Source organism: Melanerpes formicivorus, unplaced genomic scaffold (assembly GCF_026170545.1).
Source record: "Melanerpes formicivorus ecotype bairdi unplaced genomic scaffold, bMelFor1.0.p_v2 SCAF_20, whole genome shotgun sequence".
NCBI lineage: Eukaryota > Metazoa > Chordata > Aves > Piciformes > Picidae > Melanerpes > Melanerpes formicivorus.
The window spans coordinates 1,611,666-1,630,000 of NW_027142372.1; the positions used below are offsets into that span (position 1 = coordinate 1,611,666).

The following is an 18,335-nucleotide window of genomic DNA, read 5'->3' on the forward strand; positions in this document are numbered from 1 at the left end:
GTAACAAAAATAACATGTTGTAAAGTTAGAGTGGGAAGCCATTTGATGTTTCTGGTTCAGCTTGCATTGTTTGATTCTGTGATTCTGTCACTTAGTTGGAAAGAAATTAGGAGGCTACATTCTGACCTTTAAATTTAGGGGGGGTTGCATTTTAAAATATATTTTTGAGAAAAATGTTTATCCCTAATATCAATATGAACAAAAGAAAGCAGATGATGATGCAGAAATAATTCAGATTTAAATGTAAGGGGCCAAGTGTGGTTTGTGGCTGGGGATTCATCCTGTTTTGTACCTAACCAGAATGTGGTGCAAATTTCAAGTCCCTTTGGCATGCAAGCTTTGTAGCTCAGTGATGCTGCTCACTCACGTTACATACATGCATTGCATGTGCTCAGTTGTTTCTTCTGTTCCAGGATTTACCTAAAATTATGGGGGAGCTCCTCTCTTCTGGCCTTATTATTCTTCTTTGTAATGTCTCATCCATTCAGTAGCCTCACTCCTGCTGGTGTTGATGTCTGCTTGCGCCGGATTTCATCAGCCTGCTTGGGGACCAGCTGGTTGGCACCCACTGCTGCTGCTTTTTGGCAATGCCAGTGTAGTTTAACTTCAGCAACCTGAAGGACCAGTTGTGCCAACAGTTTAAAGGCATAACTCTCATTGAACATGAAGTGTTTAAACTCATATGGCTTTCTACCCCCTGGTAAGAAAGTGTTGGCAGCATTCACCTTGGAGCTCTTATTGTTTACGATTTTTTTTAACCCCAAAGGTTGTGCAGGCTAAGCTAGCAATGTCTGAGGTGCCTTCTTCACAGAGTAACTTTTTGCCAGATGATAGACATTCTGGAAAAGGGCGCTTTATTACTTCTGGGTTTGATTTTGGTTTTGTTGGGTTGGTGGCTGTTGTTGGGTTTTTTGTATAGTGAGGCTCTGTAAACAGTTTTTTGTCAATCTGGAGATTTTTTACATGGAAAAACTACAATTAAGAAACTGCAGTCAGAAAAACACTTTAAGCTGACTTTGCTTATTTGCTTTAAAAGTTTGCAGTTCTTTTGAATTCCAGTAGAACTGCAGCCAGTAATTAACAGAGAAGCTAATGGTACCAGTCAGCATTAATGGAGCTCACGTTCTGTGTGCAGGTACTACATAGGTTTGAGTGCGCAGCTCTGCTGAAACCTCAGCCCAGACCCATAACCCTCAAAATCACTGGGCTCGTGGTTCAGTCCTTCTCAGTCTGTTGGAGAGGCTTGGTTAGTTTTCTTCAATAAAGCACAGGCTGAAAGAACATATCCCTGATACAAAGAAATTATGAGCATTCTCAGTGTGTTGTAGGTGAGCACTGAGCACTGCTGTGCCCCCCGGCGTTGCTCTCCTGTCACGGTTACCCACTTACTGCCCAGTGGGCAAGTGAGAAACAAGGTAGGTACAGGCCAAAGTGTTAAAATAATCAAACCATCTATTTACTTAAGCCCACCAAGTTGCTGGGAGCACAAGAGGGTGCTTGAAATCCTGTCCCTGCATTTTACGTCTCTGTACAAAGGCATCAGTCTGCTTGTATGTTCATTGAGTTTTAAGACTGAAGAAATTAGCCAGGACTCTGGCACTCTGGGCCCAGGATCTCTAGTAAGTTGGCTGTCTTAAAGCTTCTCTTTTTCCCAAGCACTTCACTCTACTTGGATGTCATTCACTGTTGATGTATGCATGTGTTTTAGCATCTAACTAATGTTAGATGTATTCTTTTGTGCTCTGGAGCAAGCCGTGCTGGTGCTACCAATTTAGATATACAAATGTGACTCCTGTGGCTTGTGTTGTCTTTATAAAAGAATTGTATGTATTATTGGACATACTATTCTTGGCATTTTGGCATGCATCACTGCCTCAGAAACATTTTGTAGGTTTTATGTGATTTTACACTGCTAAGCTGTATTCTGTTTCCTATATTTGCATTGGCCTAAGTGGATTGCATTTAGCTAAAACCTTGGATTTTGTTCAGCTTGCTGGTGGAAATTTATTGTGTAGTCAGATACACACAAAGTCTTGAAAAACAGAGTGTGTGGAGAATCAGTTACTTGTTTTCTTAGAGTATCCCATGAAGAACAGTGTTACAGGGCTTTGTAATAGCTTAGTCCCAAAGCTGTAAAAGTACTGAAGATGAGAATTGCAAGTGTTGTAAAGTAGACTTTCCATTGAACTTGAGTTTGACATTTCTGAGAACCTCCTAAATGTTTGCCATTTGTGTGACAGGTCCCAGATCATGGCAAATTCATAGCTCTAAAGGCATGTCAGTATGTTCTAGTGAGATCCTGGCATCTGTGACTGCAAATCCCACTCAAGTGCAGAGAGAGGACTTGTTGGTTGCTCTGGGTATTCCAAAAACCTCTGTGTTTCTGGGAACCATTCAAACTTTGCTGAAATGATCTGGGAGATTCCTGCATTCGAGGTGGATCTCGGGCCAAGGCTCTCAAAATGTTTGAGGATTCTGGGTCCTAGTGCTAGCTTTAATAAAGGAAATGCTGGGGGGCTAGGGCAGGGTGTGTGAAGAAAGGGAAAGAAAAGGTAAATCTAAAACACGAGGCATATAAAAAAAATAGTAATTTTTAAAGAGAAAATGTAAATAAGTGGTAAAAGTTGTGGATACCTAGAAATGTAGTGATGCTAGAGGTGACCATCAGTGAATTCTAAGCTAAGTGTGATTTATGTGATTTTTATTAAAGAAATTTTATATATATATATAATTAAATAGTTTGGGGAAATCTTGTTAAAGTCAAGGTTCTGGGGTTTTTTGAAGAGGTGAAGTGTCTTCCTTCACACTTTGACAACCCTTGCCTTCCACATTGGGATATACTAACCTAGAGTGTGACCTACTCTAGGTGATCCTGCTTTGGCAGGGGTATTGGACTAGATGATCTTTCAAGGTCCCATCCAACCCCAAACATTCTGTGATTTGAGAAGAGTCACTTCATCCAGCTACGCAGAACTCATTAAATGCACTAAATGTAACAGTTTTGGACTTCTTACTTTCCAAGTGGTTGTTTCCAGAATGGAATTCTCCTGCATGTGTCTCAGGACTCTGTTGTAGCTCTATTGTCACTGGCAGTGAAGTTTGAGGAGTCATTTCCTTCAGGTTTGATGCATCCCAGTTGCATATATGAACCATTTCCCAAGGTGCAGGTAGATGGATTAGCTGGAGAAAGATCTGACTACAGTACAAAAAGCAATTTTCTTGTCTTAGAAAGATGTCATTATTGGTCATTCCTAAAATACATCACCAGTAGCATTGGAAGATGGTCATGGCTCTTCTAGGAGGTCTAAAGTGTTGAAGCTGCAAAGGTTTGTGGAACTCTGACGTGGTGATTTGGGGATTACAAATGTAACAGACCATAGTTAAGGCCTGTGCAGCCAATTCCTAAGGTTTTTTTGATTGAGACTGAGGCTAACTGTATGAAAGATGTCTGATTTTCTTCACAATTAGCAAACTACAAATACTACTAAAAATAGTTTTATGCCTAACTCCTAGGTTGATGCAGAATCTGTCTTTTCTGCTGTACAAAGCTGGAATCCTGCTGGAACTGTTCAAATGTACCGTTTAGTCCCTTGCATGTTCCTGTCCCTTGTGTTCAGCTCAACCTTCTACAACATCTCTGCTATGTAATTCTAAGAATAATAATTAAATGACTCATTGGTAGTATTTTTATGATCATTTTAATTCCACATAAGTGTTTCATAGCAGAGTTCAAGAGAGTTGGTCCCTGTATTGTAGTCCCTGATGTTGGAGACAAGGAAGTAATATTTTTGGGGAAAAGGACTATGCAGATCAGCATGAGCATGCAAAGCTCAGGTGGACTGTGATGTCTGTGCGAGTCAGAGAGATGTAAGGAGCTATTGAATCTGAACCCCTGTCTCTCTGCACATGGATCTTCTTCCCACAGTGTTATGAAGGTCACATGCCGTCCAACTTCAGTACTGTCTCTGGCAGCAGAATAATGAGTTGTGTAAAAGGCAATTTCCCTTTGTTAGGTTTAAAAAGAAAACTAAATATTGGCCCCAGGATGCCTTCTGCAGTATAGACTTTGCTAAGGAAAAGGAAGGGCTTTGGGATTGGTTTGGGTTGTGTTTTTTTTTTTTCTGGGGTTTTTTTTTGGTGGTGTATTTTTTGTTTGTTTGTGGGATTTTATTTCATTTGTTTGTTTTGGTTTCCTCATATTGTGGGCTCACACGTTTTCTCTTCAGAGTGCTTTATCCCAAAGATGCTAAAACTTATCAGAGAAATACGTTGATGTGGATGGACGTTTAATTCATGAAGTGTGTATATCTGAAAGAGTGGGTGAAGAGTTATCACCAAAATACACCTGTTCAGTATTGGAGGTGCAATGGTTCTGTACCCCAGGTGCTTCTGATGGGGGAAAAAACTGTCTTACTGAGGTGGACAAGACAACCTGCTACTCTTCTGGTTTAAGACAAAGGAAAACCACAGAGTTTTATTTAAAGGAAGACATTACATACATGACTTGCTCTCATGTGTTTTCTTCTTCCATAGTCATCTTTTAATATTAAGACTGATGTGAAAGGGGAAGTTGTGTTACTAAAATCATGGCTCTAGGCTGGCCTTCAGCTGGTGGTGGATTTATCGAGCAGCACGGCTCCCATGCATGCTTACATACTAAGTTATCAGGACTTGTAAGAACGATGATGCAGGGGTGCTTGCCATTATAGTTTCAAAGGCATTCGCATGAAACACTTGTCCATCAAAATTAGCTTCAGGCACTTAATGAGAACCACCCCAGCTAGCAAATGTAACCTTGAGATGCATTTACAGTGAGGCATTGGGGTGTTTTCCTAAATGCATGAATGGGAGTTCTAGTGAGATAATAGGAAAGACAAAAGAACGTGAAAGAAAGTGAAATAGTTAGGAGATCTTTTTTCATCACATTAATTATTCTAGCTGCTAGTTTTGGTCTTCCCATTATGTGTGATTTTGACATTCAAATCACTGAAAGCATTTTGGCCCAAGTTTCTCACTCAGCACAAGTACAATGACCATAAATTAACAGGGACACTTGGAACATGTAGAAATCTTTATTTACAGAAGGTGGTAATATGCAATCAGTTTTTAAGCTGGTCTCATTAATCTAATTCCATCTGTCAGAGTCACAGCATCACCTGGAATATTCAGTATTATTAGTGATGTTTTATTAAACTCTATTGTACTGTTGAAAATAGTAGTTTGCAATAACCTCACTTATAGGAGTTGGTCTTGAAATGCATGTCTGTGTGTCTGTGCATGTCTGTGAGGAGGAGAGAACAAGCCATCAAAAGAAGGAAAGCAAATTACTTTAGGAGCTACATCTTCTTTCAATGAATAGTAATTTAAATACAGGACCTCTTTAGGGGCTTTAGAAATGAGGCCACTGAATCTGTTTTGATCTGGATTCTTTACAGCCGACAAAAGGGTTAACTGCCTGGAAGAAGGTGGGCACTTTGAAGCACATTTTGCCTATGAGATAAAGATCATATGAAAATTTACATGTTAATGGAACATTTAAGGGAAAAAAATTGCTCTTTGTCAATTGATTGTATAAATATTTTATCTAGTGTAATATTAGAGGAAGGCAAGCATGAAGGCATTGAGTTTGAATAGTTTTTGAGAGGGAAATTAGGACATTATTGTTGAAGAAATAATATAAAATAGGGAGTTACAAGCACTTGATCTAAACTGTAAAAACCTTTCATGCACTCTGGCAGAAAGAGCAGATTAAATCCATAATGAAATGGGTAACTTTAGGCCTGCATAAATTTCCAAGCAGTCTCAGTTTCCCAGGAATCTCTCTCTGCTAGATTAATGGCTAGCAGCCTGCCACATAATGAAGTAGTTTGCCTTGGCAATGTGCTCATGAATTTATTATGGTGTCCACAAGTGTGCTATATGGCCTAGACATCTTTATAAATCCTGGATTTAGAGCTGCAGCGATGAGCCATTTCAGTCCTAATGGTGAGGTTGATTTATCACTGTGGTCCTCCACTCCACCCTCCAGCCCCCTCCCTGATAGTTATGGAAGGAAAATCCAGGTCATATCATTGATGGAAATGAAATGTGAAGGTAATTAGATAATGCCAAATGGATATGGGAAAAGGTGCACTGCTGAAATTTTAAATATGTTGGTAATTTTTTCCTTGGAGCAATTATATCAGGTTGATTTATTTTTACAGTTTACAATCACTTAACTACCTGTGGCTGATTTTAACCAGAGCTTGTGCCTTTGGAGACAAGAAGTAGAGCTTTTCAGTCCGTGATTGTTTATTGTAAATTCATTTATCTCAGAATACCTAATTTATTACACAATTTACACAAGTCACAGCTCATTGCTGATGGGGAATAATGATTACCCATTTGGCTCCTTGTAAACTGCTCTCTGTGGCTTTATAAAATAATCAACAGTTGAAATTGCAAGGATTTAAAGAATTCTTTATATTGAAACTAAAACCTGTGGCGGTGTGGGGTTTTGTGTTTGGTTCTGTTTTGTTGGTGGGTTTTTTGTTTGTTTTGCTTTGTTTTGTGTTTGTTTGTTTTTTTCTTCACTAAAAGGCACTGGAGAACAGCAGAATAAAACCCAAATTATCTAGAGGTGTTTCAAATCAATGCAGGAGGCGTCCAGAACTTACTATATTGGAAATTTGTAGCCCATATTTGTATTACAGAGAGATCAGGGCTTTTAATGCAGGCTTGGGCATTTGCAGAAGAAACTGAAGTTTTTTAGCAAAGAAAGTAACCCAAAAGCTCTATGATGAAACAGTGTGTTGCAGACCAAAAGAAATAGATCCACCCTGGGATTTTCCAAGGGACCTAGGGGAGTAAGGGGACAGCACTGTGGTTCCACAGCAGTCCTGCTGTAGTTGGAAGCATCGAGACTGTGTCAGAAATTCTTGAGCTACCATGAACCAAAACTTCCAACAGTCCCAAAGAGATGGCTGTTGTGAAATGGCAATTAGTGACTTCTGATCTGCAATCTGGGACAGAGTGGCTCCCTGAGCTGCATATTGCAGGAGCTCAGATTGGGTTTTGACTGATAAAGTTGTGGGTTTTTTTGGTGTTTGGTTGTTGGTTTGGGTTTTTTTTAATGAAGAAGGTAAAATGCAGTGCTAAAGACAGGCAGCCATAGAAGTGATGTTTTGCTTTTAAATAACTTCAAGGTGTTATGTTTACGTTGGACTTGATACAAAGCTCCCTGCAGCCAGCAGCACAAGTTCTGCTGCTGGCTGATTGTAGAATTCCACCTGAGTGGACCAGGCTGTCTCCATCTCTCTGACTCACTTAGATTTGATGCCACCTGGCCTTTCAACTGTTACCACCTCATCAGATGATGGAACAGTTTGGTGATTCAGGGGCTTGTAAGCACTTGGATCACAAAGGCAGGAAAAGGGAGCCAGTTTGCTTGAGTGACATCAAGTCCAAATTTATCATCTGATACTTGAAAGGAACTTTGAAGTTCTGCCTTTGCAGAGAGAGTGACTCTCCTGAAGCTTATAGAGCTCCCTGTGTCTGGTCCGTCTGTCTCTGCAACTTTCTGGGACAAGAATTTTGTTAAACTCTAAACTGCACCATGCTTGCAGCATAGTTCTCCTTTTTTTTCTCTGAAACAACTGGATTGAATCAAATTCCTTTATTGGCTGGAATAGTTTTCACTTGCAATCTATCCTACTTTGTGAGTACAAACTGCTAAAAGTGGGCAAGGATCCCACTATGCCACCAGGTTGGAGTTGTGCTGAATGACTGTTTCTTTCTTTAAAGAGATGCAAGTTGTCTGTAGTGCCTTGAACTCACATCAAGCAAAGTTGCCATTCACTCTGGTAAATCTCTCTCTTGGCATGCCAGATTTGTGTCTGGTCACCCTGGACCATCAAGTCCAGATTAAAACTGAGCTGTTTTAGTTGAGCTCAGTTAGAACTGGAATCTGAAAATCCCTAAATCCATAATTATTCTCCACACTAAGGAAGACTACACAAAGGTTAGACCTGAAAGGCTTGGGGTGCAATCTTTTCCTGGGTTTTCTCTGATTACTTAAGTGACTGCCAAGTACAAACTTGGAGCAAGGATGAGGCCAGTGATTTTTGCATGTTTTCTTTTTTCCCCAGAACTAAACCCTACATTATCTTGTCACTTAATTTATGTATCAGTGGACCGAGAAATAACTGAACTACAGAAATTATTAAGTTTGTGTAGACAAAGAGCAGAAAGCAGCCCTTGAGCTGTGAGATTACAGAGCAGTTTGTCATTGCTGTGGACCTGGGCTAAGGAGGATGTGGTGGCATTTCTGTGCTTACATTCACCCTCTTAGACTTCACTGTCTGTCACAGGAAGGGCTACTGTATTAAAACACCATTCTCAATATATTTTTTTGCTGTAGGTCATATATTGTGTGATTCTGGGGCAGAGCACCTGTAACAAGTGTGTTGGATAGTAGATAGTAGTAGTTGGATACATGTCTTAAATTTGCTCCCCAAATAGTAGGTTTACCCAAGGCCAAGCTGTGTAACTGTGTTAATGTACTCTTATCCAGTGAGTAGTGTCTAAAATACAGGTTCTGTAGTGGTATCCAAACAGCCACTCACCTACAGTGGTGGATGCAAGGTGGAAGTCTGGCTTCAAAGCTTGACTCTAAAAACATCCGAATTTGAAGGAAATCCTACTCGGACACTGATGTGCATCCAGTGTTTTCAGCTTAGATACACCTGTCATCCTTTGGCAGCACGGATGCTTCTCCTTGAGTTGCACTATAAAAGTGCTTTCTTTTAATATGATTAATAACTTGTATGACAGGTGAGTACCTCTTGTTGCTGGGACTCGTGACAGGAGGGCTGCCAGAACTGTAGAAAGGGGGTTTCATTGAAGGGTCTGTGAGAGTTGGGGGACGAGATGCCCTGATAGTCATTTTTCTCAAGAATATCTTGTCTATCGATGGTAATTTTTTCTGGCATTTTTATAACATCTGCTTGTACCAAATTGCACTTTTGTTTCCTGAAAATGCAGGAAAACTTTTGTGCTTGGGTTTTGGATTATTTTTTGTTGCTGGTAACTTTTCAGGGGGAAAAAAACCAAACCAACCAACTGTAAATGTTTCTATAGCTGAAGTTAGTGTTGTTTTTCATCCCTGAGGGAGAGTGGAACTTTACTTTCAAATGTGATCTTCATAAAAGTGTCTGGGTATAAAAGGTGAGGATAAAAGAATATAGTTGTTGCAGTGCTCTTCTGCAGCCATGGGGACTAGATTCCTAGTTTAAGCTCTTGAAAGATTTTAAAATAGGATTTCTCAGTGTGGGATGAAAAACTTGACTGTATTGGAACTCTTATCAAAATACCTTTCCCCCCCTTCCCTCCTTTAAAAAAAAAAAAAGAGGGAAGGCAAAGAATAGTTCTGCATGTTTTGTTGTGTAAATGAGTTACTCACAACTTCTCAGCATCAAACATTCAAGGCTGGAAGTAAAAATTCAGCATGCTCCTGGAGAAAATTTGATAGTGATGCATAGTTGATCAAATATTTGTTTTATAAGTTTCCAAACATTCACAAATCCCTTTGAGCTGCCTGGGGCTGGCAGTGTTCCATAGCTGGCATGGGTAAGCTGCCACAATTATTTGCTCTTTGCCCATAAATGAGTCTCACCTTTTTTGGAGCAGCCAAATCCAAGGTGCTGTTTGTTTTTTACCTAGAAGGTGTTGTGAACTAGCTCATCACTCTGTATAACAGCTGCTGGCTACAGTTCTGAGACTCTGTTTATATCCCATGAAAATCTTCTGAGTCTAGGGAAGTCTCCTGCTTCCATTGCTGCTTATGGGCTGGGCTGTGGCAGTGTTGGTAATAGTGCGTGCCTTTGTCTTATGCTATGTGTAACTTTCTGGTTTTCCATGGTAAGGTTTCCAGGCATAAAAAGGTGCAGGGAGCCTAGGGACAGACAATCAAGGGAGCCTGCTCACTTATGCCTTCTGTAGAAGGTTTTATTGATTGGTTGGTTTGGTTTTATTAAATGGCCTTCCTATTAAGTCCATTATTTGATGCCTCTCATTGGTTCTGAGGTAGCTAAATAACTCCTGAAAACATCTGCTGCCTGTATCTTAGGGTTGTTTGGGGTTTTTTGGTTGGTGGTGGTGGTGATGGGTTGGGATTTTTTTGTGTGTTTTTGTTTTTTTTTTTCTGTAATAAGTAGTCTAAAATTTCATTTAACTGAAGTTTAAGATTTAAAAGGTAAGTACTGTTCAGTTGACTAATCAAATAGTCATAAAAGCTCTTTTCTGAACTGTAATTACATTTATTCAGTTCAGAGTTTGATTTATTTTTTATTTTAATTGTCAGCCCTGCTACACCATGATGCTAATAGAAATGTTATTGCAGCCAATATGGGCTAAAATGATGTCTGATGATTATTAATGAGAGCAATAAGAAGGTATCTTCATATAAAGTCAGCATTAAAGGAGTAATTCATTTTACCTGATATAATTGGATTGTAGCATTTAAATAGCCTGGGACTTCCTCTTAATTGTGATTAGTTGTGGCTTCTTCCTTTTAGTACAGTATTTAACTCTTCCTCCACTGCTACTTCTGTTTCTTTTATGCAGTAATTAAACATGAATTGCCTGGTGCCTTTTAATAAATATATCCAAGGATTTAGTGGGTGTTAAATGGAATAGCTGCCTGTTAGGAATACTTACGCACAGTGCCCATAGCTGGAGGTGTGAAGCTATTACTTCGCTATAATGTTTTATATGGCACAGCATTATCCAAATGCCTCAATTGTTGCTTTAGTTGCAAGAATCACAGCAGGTGTCGTTATTGGGAGCTGAATTTTAAGAGAATTAAATGGAAGGAGTTTCAACCCTTTTTAAAAAAACAGATGAAATTATTTTGCCAGTGCAGACATACAGAGCATGACAGGGTGGGGGGAGCATGTTTATAGTACTCCAGATCCATGGGCTTTAAGGATTTGAAACAAAACCTTATTTCACCCTTCTATTAATTTAACTAGATTTTGATGAGCTCTAATGATTCACCATTTAAAAGGATGCTCACCTGGGAGCTGTGATATAGAAGTTAGCCTGTATTTATGACACTCAACTGTAAGAAATGAGCATCTGTAAGGAGAACAGTAGTGCTGATACATAGCAGGCCTCCCTGAGGACAAGTTAGAACCATTTATCCCTTCCTGAGAAATGCACATATTTCTTACTTACGCCCTGCTAGTGCACCTGGAGAGACTGTGGAAGTCTGTCTGCTACTGGTAGCTCCTAGCTAATATACATTGATTTACTTTTACTCCAGAGTACATGAGGATAGATATGAATCTGCTGATCAGTGTTCTGTGCTGTGTGTGTACCTTGCTTAACTTGCAAGATAGCTGAAGTTTTAGAGTGTTTGTGAGGCCTTTCTCTTTTTTGGCAACCTGTGTGCTAGTTTTCCACGTTAACAAGATGTAAACTGAAAAAATGCGGGTGTGCATATTTCTTTGTATTCTGTGCAGCATTTTAGTGTGTGAGGCAAATAAAATACTGGTTGTTTGATGTCAGCAGTGGATGGAGGTGTGGCACAATTGAGGGCACGCTTCCAAGGCATCTTTTAGACCGGGCTATTTTGCCATGAGGTCTGGTGGCAGCTGCTTTGCGCCCATCGCAGAGACAAAGCAGTTGGTTTCTCCAACATAAGTAGTATCAGTTCTGTTAGCAGTGAGACTTCTCCCAACTCTGTTTTTGATGGCTCTGACACGTGACAGATGCATAAAATCTCTCTTGTACTCAGTGTTTATTGCATAAGTTCAGCTATGAAGAGTTATGTGTTTGCAGTGAGAATCCAGCATGTGGACAGGTGCCTGCCCCTCTCTTCAGTTGTGGCTTGTTTTACCTTTTGATGGAAAAAAATCAATGGACTTCAAAAATGTCCAGGATAAATAATGAATGAAATTAGTCTACCAATAATCTATTCCAAAGGCTACCATGTGTTAGAAAGAACTGCAGAGTTAAGAAAACCTCATTCTTTTAAGGCTGGCTCAAAAGGACCATGAATGCTGACAGCACTTTCGTATCCCATGCAGAATTTTGGAAGGAGTAAAAAGCAAAAGGAAGAGATTGAGCTGGTGGGCATTTTGGCTGTCAGAACAGTATTGGTGCACCAAACAAGGATTGGATGGGCTGCTCTGCCCAAAAAAATCTAATCCTGGTGTGCAAATTGCCCTGCCTGTGAGCCTTTCAGGAGTAAAAATGGATGGTCAGGTTGAAATATGCCAAATGATTTCTTTGGGGTTTATGTGGAGAAGCGTCTAGTAGAGGTTGTCAGAACCACTGAATCTGTTTACACTTGGGACACAAAGGCAGGCTTCAGCTGTGATTTCCTGAGGCCATGCAGATTGCCCCACCCAAATCTTTATAAAAATGTACCTCCACCAAACCAAGATACGCTGTGATTCCAAGCCATCTCTGTCACTAGAATGAGCCTCTTTCAGTTTCCTCTGGCACAGCAGATCACATAGGAAACTCATAGGAAATTCTGCTAGAATATGTGGGATGATCTGAAGTGTCCACCCAATGGTACACATTACTAGTGCTGCAGAATTCCAAGGCTTCATGACCAAGATATACAAGAAAAGATGGATACAGATAGTCTTAAATCCAGCTTGTGTGGTTTTGAAATGGAGATACTCTTCATCAAAGTTCAAATTTGCAGTTGATGAAAATTCACATCTATGTAGCACCTAAGTCCATCTGAAATTCAGACTGCCTTGTACTTAACAGTGTTTCTAAAATTTGGAGTGAATTTCTCTTCCATGGTCATAGTGCTATTTGACAGTGAGTAGAAGAGAATTTTGAAGAAGAGAATCATAGAATATCTTGGGATGGAAGGAACACAGGAGGATCAAAATGCACAAAATGTATTGGTTTAAGATAAAAGATTGTGTTTAAGTACTCAGCTGATGACAATGTGGCATGTGGTGAACTGTGAAGAGGCTTACCTTGGAGAGGCAGCACTGTGCCCCGCTCAGAGGACTGTTCTCTTGAAAACAATGGGGGAAATCCAGGTACAGAGCAGTTAGTGTAGAGGTAAAAGTCCTTGGAACAGATTTTTTTGGTGGAATTGTTTCTTTGTTTGGTTTGGTATTTTTTTCCAGGTCTACATGTTCTAGATGCTCTCTAGTTTTACATCCCATTTTAACACTTAAGCCTCTGTATCTTCATCTTCAGAGCGTACTTTTGAACTTAGAAAGCCAGTACCTATGCGTGGTGGTGTGTGTTATTTTACACTGTGATTAAGGTTGTGTTTCTAAAAGCATGTCCCAGGTTGATGTGGTTTTGGGCAGCTCTGGTGGTTTTCTGTGTCATAGTTTCATAGTTTCATTCAGGGTTGGAAGGGACCACAAGGATCATCTAGTTCCAACCCCCCTGCCACAGGCAGGGACACCCCACACTAGATCAGGCTGGCCAGAGCCTCATCCAGCCTGCTCTTAAACACCCCCAGGGACGGGGCCTCGACCACCTCCCTGGACAACACATTCCAGGGTTTCACCACTCTCATGGTGAAGAACCTCCTCCTCACATCTAGCCTGAATCTCCCCACCTCCAGCTTCATTGTCAGAGAAGCCAAGGAAATTTTTGCCATTGATTTAAGGATAGGATTTAATGAACAGCTGCAGCTCCACTCTTAAGTCAGTGAAGAATGCAAGTTTTCCCTGTCTCTAAAAGCAAAACTGTTGTCTCAAAGTAGGTAGCTACTGTGGGGGTGGGGTGGGGGTGAAAGTAGGTTTTGTGAAAACGTTAGGTGTAAGTGTTCTCTTCCAGGATATTTCTGGTATCTATTCTGTGAGTGAGGGCAGGTAAAACTGTTTTGTTGTGTTAGTTTTTTCCCCCCTCTCTAAAGAAACCCATCTCTTTCAAAGAAGCACTTCTGCCGTTGTAAACATTTAATTAACTTTCAAAATGTTTTAATTACACTTCTGTTTCTTAAACCAACTAAATAACAAGCACGCTGTTACTTCTCAAGCTGTTTTAAACACACGCCACAGACTTCCTTCTCTAAGCCCTGATTTGAATACCAGGCTCTCTCATTTTTCTTCTGCCCCATTCATACACGCTGCATAATAAATGTTAACATAGGCAGGGCTTTGCATCATCAAAGAAAACATGCTCCATGAAATATCGCCCGTATAAAATATATATAATCTTCATCAGAATTTGACTGCCTGTTTTCTCCCTCCTGCCTTGTATTTTGTCAAACATACATTGTATATTAATGTAGTGCTTCAAAAAAATAATAGATTGTTTCTGGTTCATTTAGCCCTGCATGTGTTATCTCATTTTACGAAGCATATGCATGTCTTTTAATCTGCTATTAACATTTTCTTCAACTTTGCCCCCTCTCTGTTTTAGCCTGGCAGTAGGCGAGGGATGTTTGTTTATCCTGCTCCGATTCTGGGGTATTTTCATCTTTAATTGCAGGTCAGGGAGCAGGGACCTCTCTGACACTTTTGTTTTCCCCGGCTATGTAAATGTGAGCGTGCCGGCTGCGCTGGTGGGACCTTCTTTCCCTTCAGGGTTACTTATGCAGCAGATGCATTGCCAATCCTCTTATTGTACCGATATTGATCCCACCTCCCCATAATGAACTGTAACAACAACTCTATTATTCGCAGGTACCTGATTGGCTGAGGATAATATGAAATTAGCTGGCGTGCATCGGGCCTGTCAGTATCGATTTCCCTACCCAGATTACTTGTTACAAAAGAATAGAGCTGTCTGCACCGTAATTGAACAAGTTAACTCCTTGTCTCATAAAATGTAAGCCCATATTGATTGCCTACTGTAGTATGCAGAAGGAGGAAAGTTATAATGGTATTTAATCGCCATGGTGCTGAGAGGCCTTTTTTTTTTTGCGAACCAAGTGACAGCTGCTGAGAAAAGGCTTGAGGCTTCCCTGCAAACAGAGAAAACAGCAGGATTTCTCAGAGTGATACATAATGAGGGACCACGCTGAATAAAGAGAGCTCCTTGCTGGTGTTGCCTGGCTCATAGCGCTTCTGCTGCTGCTAAGTGCAGTGATTTTGATTTTAATTGCTTTATGAATGAATGGTGGAGCACTTCTGTGTGCACATTGGTTGGTTTCCTTAAGCCACGGTGTGTCTTTGAAACCTGTGCTTTAGGTGCAGTTCCCCTTTTAGGCATCAAGGAATGCAGGTCAAGATTTGGAGCTGAAAATGTATCATGAGCATGGAGGGTCCTGGGTGCATCATCAGAGAAGATGTGAGAGGAAGGGGGGTGGTGTGTGACATTTTGGGTAACTGCTGGGCATCTCCTGTCCCCAAAATGACATTGGATGTTTGCAGCTTCAGAGGAGCCCGTCCGGTTCTGCCGTAGTGCTGCTTGTCAGAGTTTGTAACTGCAGCTGCCTGTGTGCGGTGACATTTTAAAACAACAAATTACTGCAAGTCTACCAAGTGTGTATTTCAGTGTCACCTAAAGGACAGTTTGTAGCAAATGATGCAAGTTCTGTGTGCAGGCAGGAAGAGATGGGTTCTCCCCAGGGGTTCTCCTGCAGGTTGGGGCAGAGGTGGTTTGCAGCACTACATGGAGACTCTGGCCATGAGAAGAGAATAGAATAGAATAGAACCGAACCAGGTTGGAGGTTTCAAAGGCCCTAGAGAAAATGTCTTGTTTTCAGGGACTGACTGGCTCTTTCATGCTAGTATTTTGCTGTGCCATTGTTTGATCTTTGTCTGTCTTCAACAATTTATTTGTAGTTTCCTGTTCAAATTCACATCTCTGCACGCTGGTGGCTCTCTGCCCCTCTAGTTTGTTCCCCTTTCCAATCTGTTATTTTCTTTTCATCTGGTTTTTGGTTTTGTTTGTTTATTTATTATTGTTGTTTGGTTTTGTTTCCCCCTCCCCCACCCCGAGGTGTAGCAATAACTCAATACAAAACCTAAGAACATGATGCTAATGTGTTTTTCCTTCCTTCCTTCCTTCCTTCCTTCCTTCCTTCCTTCCTTCCTTCTTTTCCCCCCATCCCCTTCTCCCTCCCCCCCCCCCCCTTTCTTTTTTCTTTCTATTGTGGTAATATATTTATTCCTCCTTGCTTTAACCTGGTAAATATGAAGAATTGTTCTTGCCACTCCTGTCATGGATGCCTAAGAATTGCTTGAATTGACTTAGCTCTTACTTTTCCAATAAATGCAAGGGAAGCAGCAGTTTGTCTTCACCTCTTTCTATTCCACCATACCTTCCCATCAGCTGGGTTGGATAGATTTTTTAGACTTGTCATGTAAATTCCTATTCCCTCCCTTTCCAACCTTAATTTTTCATTATGCAGAATTTATTAGGTGGCATTTAATAGGGATATAAATGTGTGAATAATGGCAGCAGATTTGCTGGGATTTATTTCATTTCACTTCTCAAGCAGGGAGGGGATAAGACCAGATGATTTTGTTTTCCAGATGAGTCGTGCAAGGCTAGAGAGAGATCCTAAACAAAAGCAGAAGAGATCACAGGAAGGAGAGAAATAGAACAAGTGATGCAAAGTGATGTGGTAAGAGAGGAGTTGCTCCAAATCACAGTCTGGCTGTGCAGCATGGGGAAGGATGCACTGATACTGCCTTCCAGGGGCTTCCCACAGAGTCTTGAGGAAGAGAATCCAGATAAGCAAATAGAGGTTAGAAACACACTGCCAAGTGAAAGAACAAAGCACAGGGCACCATCCACACCATTCTTTCAGAAAGCACAGCATGATACCAGAATGACCAAAGCAAAGGAAATAGACTCATTTTTGTCTGGATTAGAGTTCAGTGTGGTTTTGCCTGCAGATGTTATTAATTTTATCCCAAATTAGTGTCAAAATAGTGTAAGTCAATTTACAGATGCATTTTATGTTCTGAAATTTATTAAGGAAAAAGGATGTGTTCTAGTTCAGAATACTATTGCCTTCATCTTTGAATGCTGTATTAGTTTCACTGCCTTAAAACTAGACTTTGTGGACTGAATGTATAGCTTAATCTAACCACATAAACCATCTACATGGGTCCAGTAGCACCTGCCACTGGAGATGGTGTCTTCCTGTGTCCATTTACATAAAGTTCTGGGGGGAGGGGAAGGAAGCAAATGAATTCCCCTTCTCTGAGTCTATGCATCTACCCATACCGAAGGAGAATTAATACAGAAACTGCTACCTATAGCTTGGCTATAACAGTCTGTGCTGCATACGAGATAATGAGATGAAATCAGGAGAGGGTGTGAGAAGGAAGAAAGGGAAGTCATCAGTGTTACTCCTCTCCACTCTTCTCAACTGGAAGCAAGCTGCTTTGCCAGGACAAAAGCTGCAACTTCACCGTGGATTTTATGAGATCTCTAAGCAGGATTGTGGGAGGTGGATAGGTGCAGGGAGCTGCTGGTCTTCCCTGTGTGTCAGCCTTGGGTGCCACAAAACAGAAGGCAAGTTTCTACTGCAGCTTTTAGCTTGGGGTCTGGTTGAAAAATCAGGTTAACAAGAAATTTCAAATAGGCTTTGCAGTTCCCCTGCAGTTCCTCAGCGATGGAAAGAAGCATAGCTTTCATTCTTTCCCATTCCTAAAATTTAAGAGCTTATCAGTCAAATGATACCAAAGATTCCCCAAAGCTGTGACAGACTCTTCCTGCTTCCATATCCACTCTGCCATTATGGGCAATGAGAAGTGCCAACCATCACTTCAGTAATTGTCTTGATGCTTTTCTTTAGACTTAACATCTTTCCCAATAGAGAGCATTTTTGTATTTCTATTTGGTTTAATTTATTTAGTGAAAATTGAGTTCTGGGGAGTATCAGTCAGCTCTTATTAAAGTCAAGGTTCCACGTTCGTGATGGTTACGATGTGGCTGTGAAATGTGTCATTCTGTGGAAACAGATGCACCTTTTCAGGGTCCTAGGTGTCCACATCACAAGGTCTGCTGGGACAAAATGTACTACAAACGTGGTTGTGTAGAGGCAGAGTGAGTATGCCAATGTGCAGATTCTGTTCTGCTTACTTACTGAAATGTGTGATTTCTTGGACTCATTTCACCAGCACCTCATGGTCTCATGCTATTCCTTATGCTCTTCCTGTAGGGGAAATGGATCTAACAGAAACAAACAAGAAGCTGAGTGAGTCCATGCTTGCAAAGCATTAGACATTTTACCCTCTACCCAGATAATGTGCATCCCAGACTTTTTGCTGATAAAGTACTGAACAGAATGGGACCCAGGCTGGAACTACTTGGTGCTACTTCAGTACAAATGATAGATAACAATAAATGGGGAAAAAAACATTGAGGCTAGGACCTGACCTTAGTGTAACCTAATAAATAAT

At 40.7% G+C, this 18,335-nt stretch overlaps 2 long non-coding RNA genes across 2 annotated transcripts in view; one reads left to right on the forward strand and one right to left on the reverse strand.

Moving 5' to 3' along the window:
- Window positions 1–18,335, forward strand: part of LOC137447208 (uncharacterized) — a 200,174-nt gene that overhangs the window by 113,038 nt on the left and 68,801 nt on the right. The gene's annotated exons all lie outside the window — the stretch shown is intronic.
- Window positions 13,920–18,335, reverse strand: part of LOC137447406 (uncharacterized) — a 7,036-nt gene continuing 2,620 nt past the window's right edge. Inside the window, exons 2-3 of the long non-coding RNA XR_010988859.1 lie at window positions 18,020–18,105; window positions 13,920–15,410 (exon numbers count right to left, since the gene is read on the reverse strand). This is a non-coding gene — a long non-coding RNA (uncharacterized lncRNA). The remainder of the gene's footprint in view (window positions 15,411–18,019; window positions 18,106–18,335) is intronic.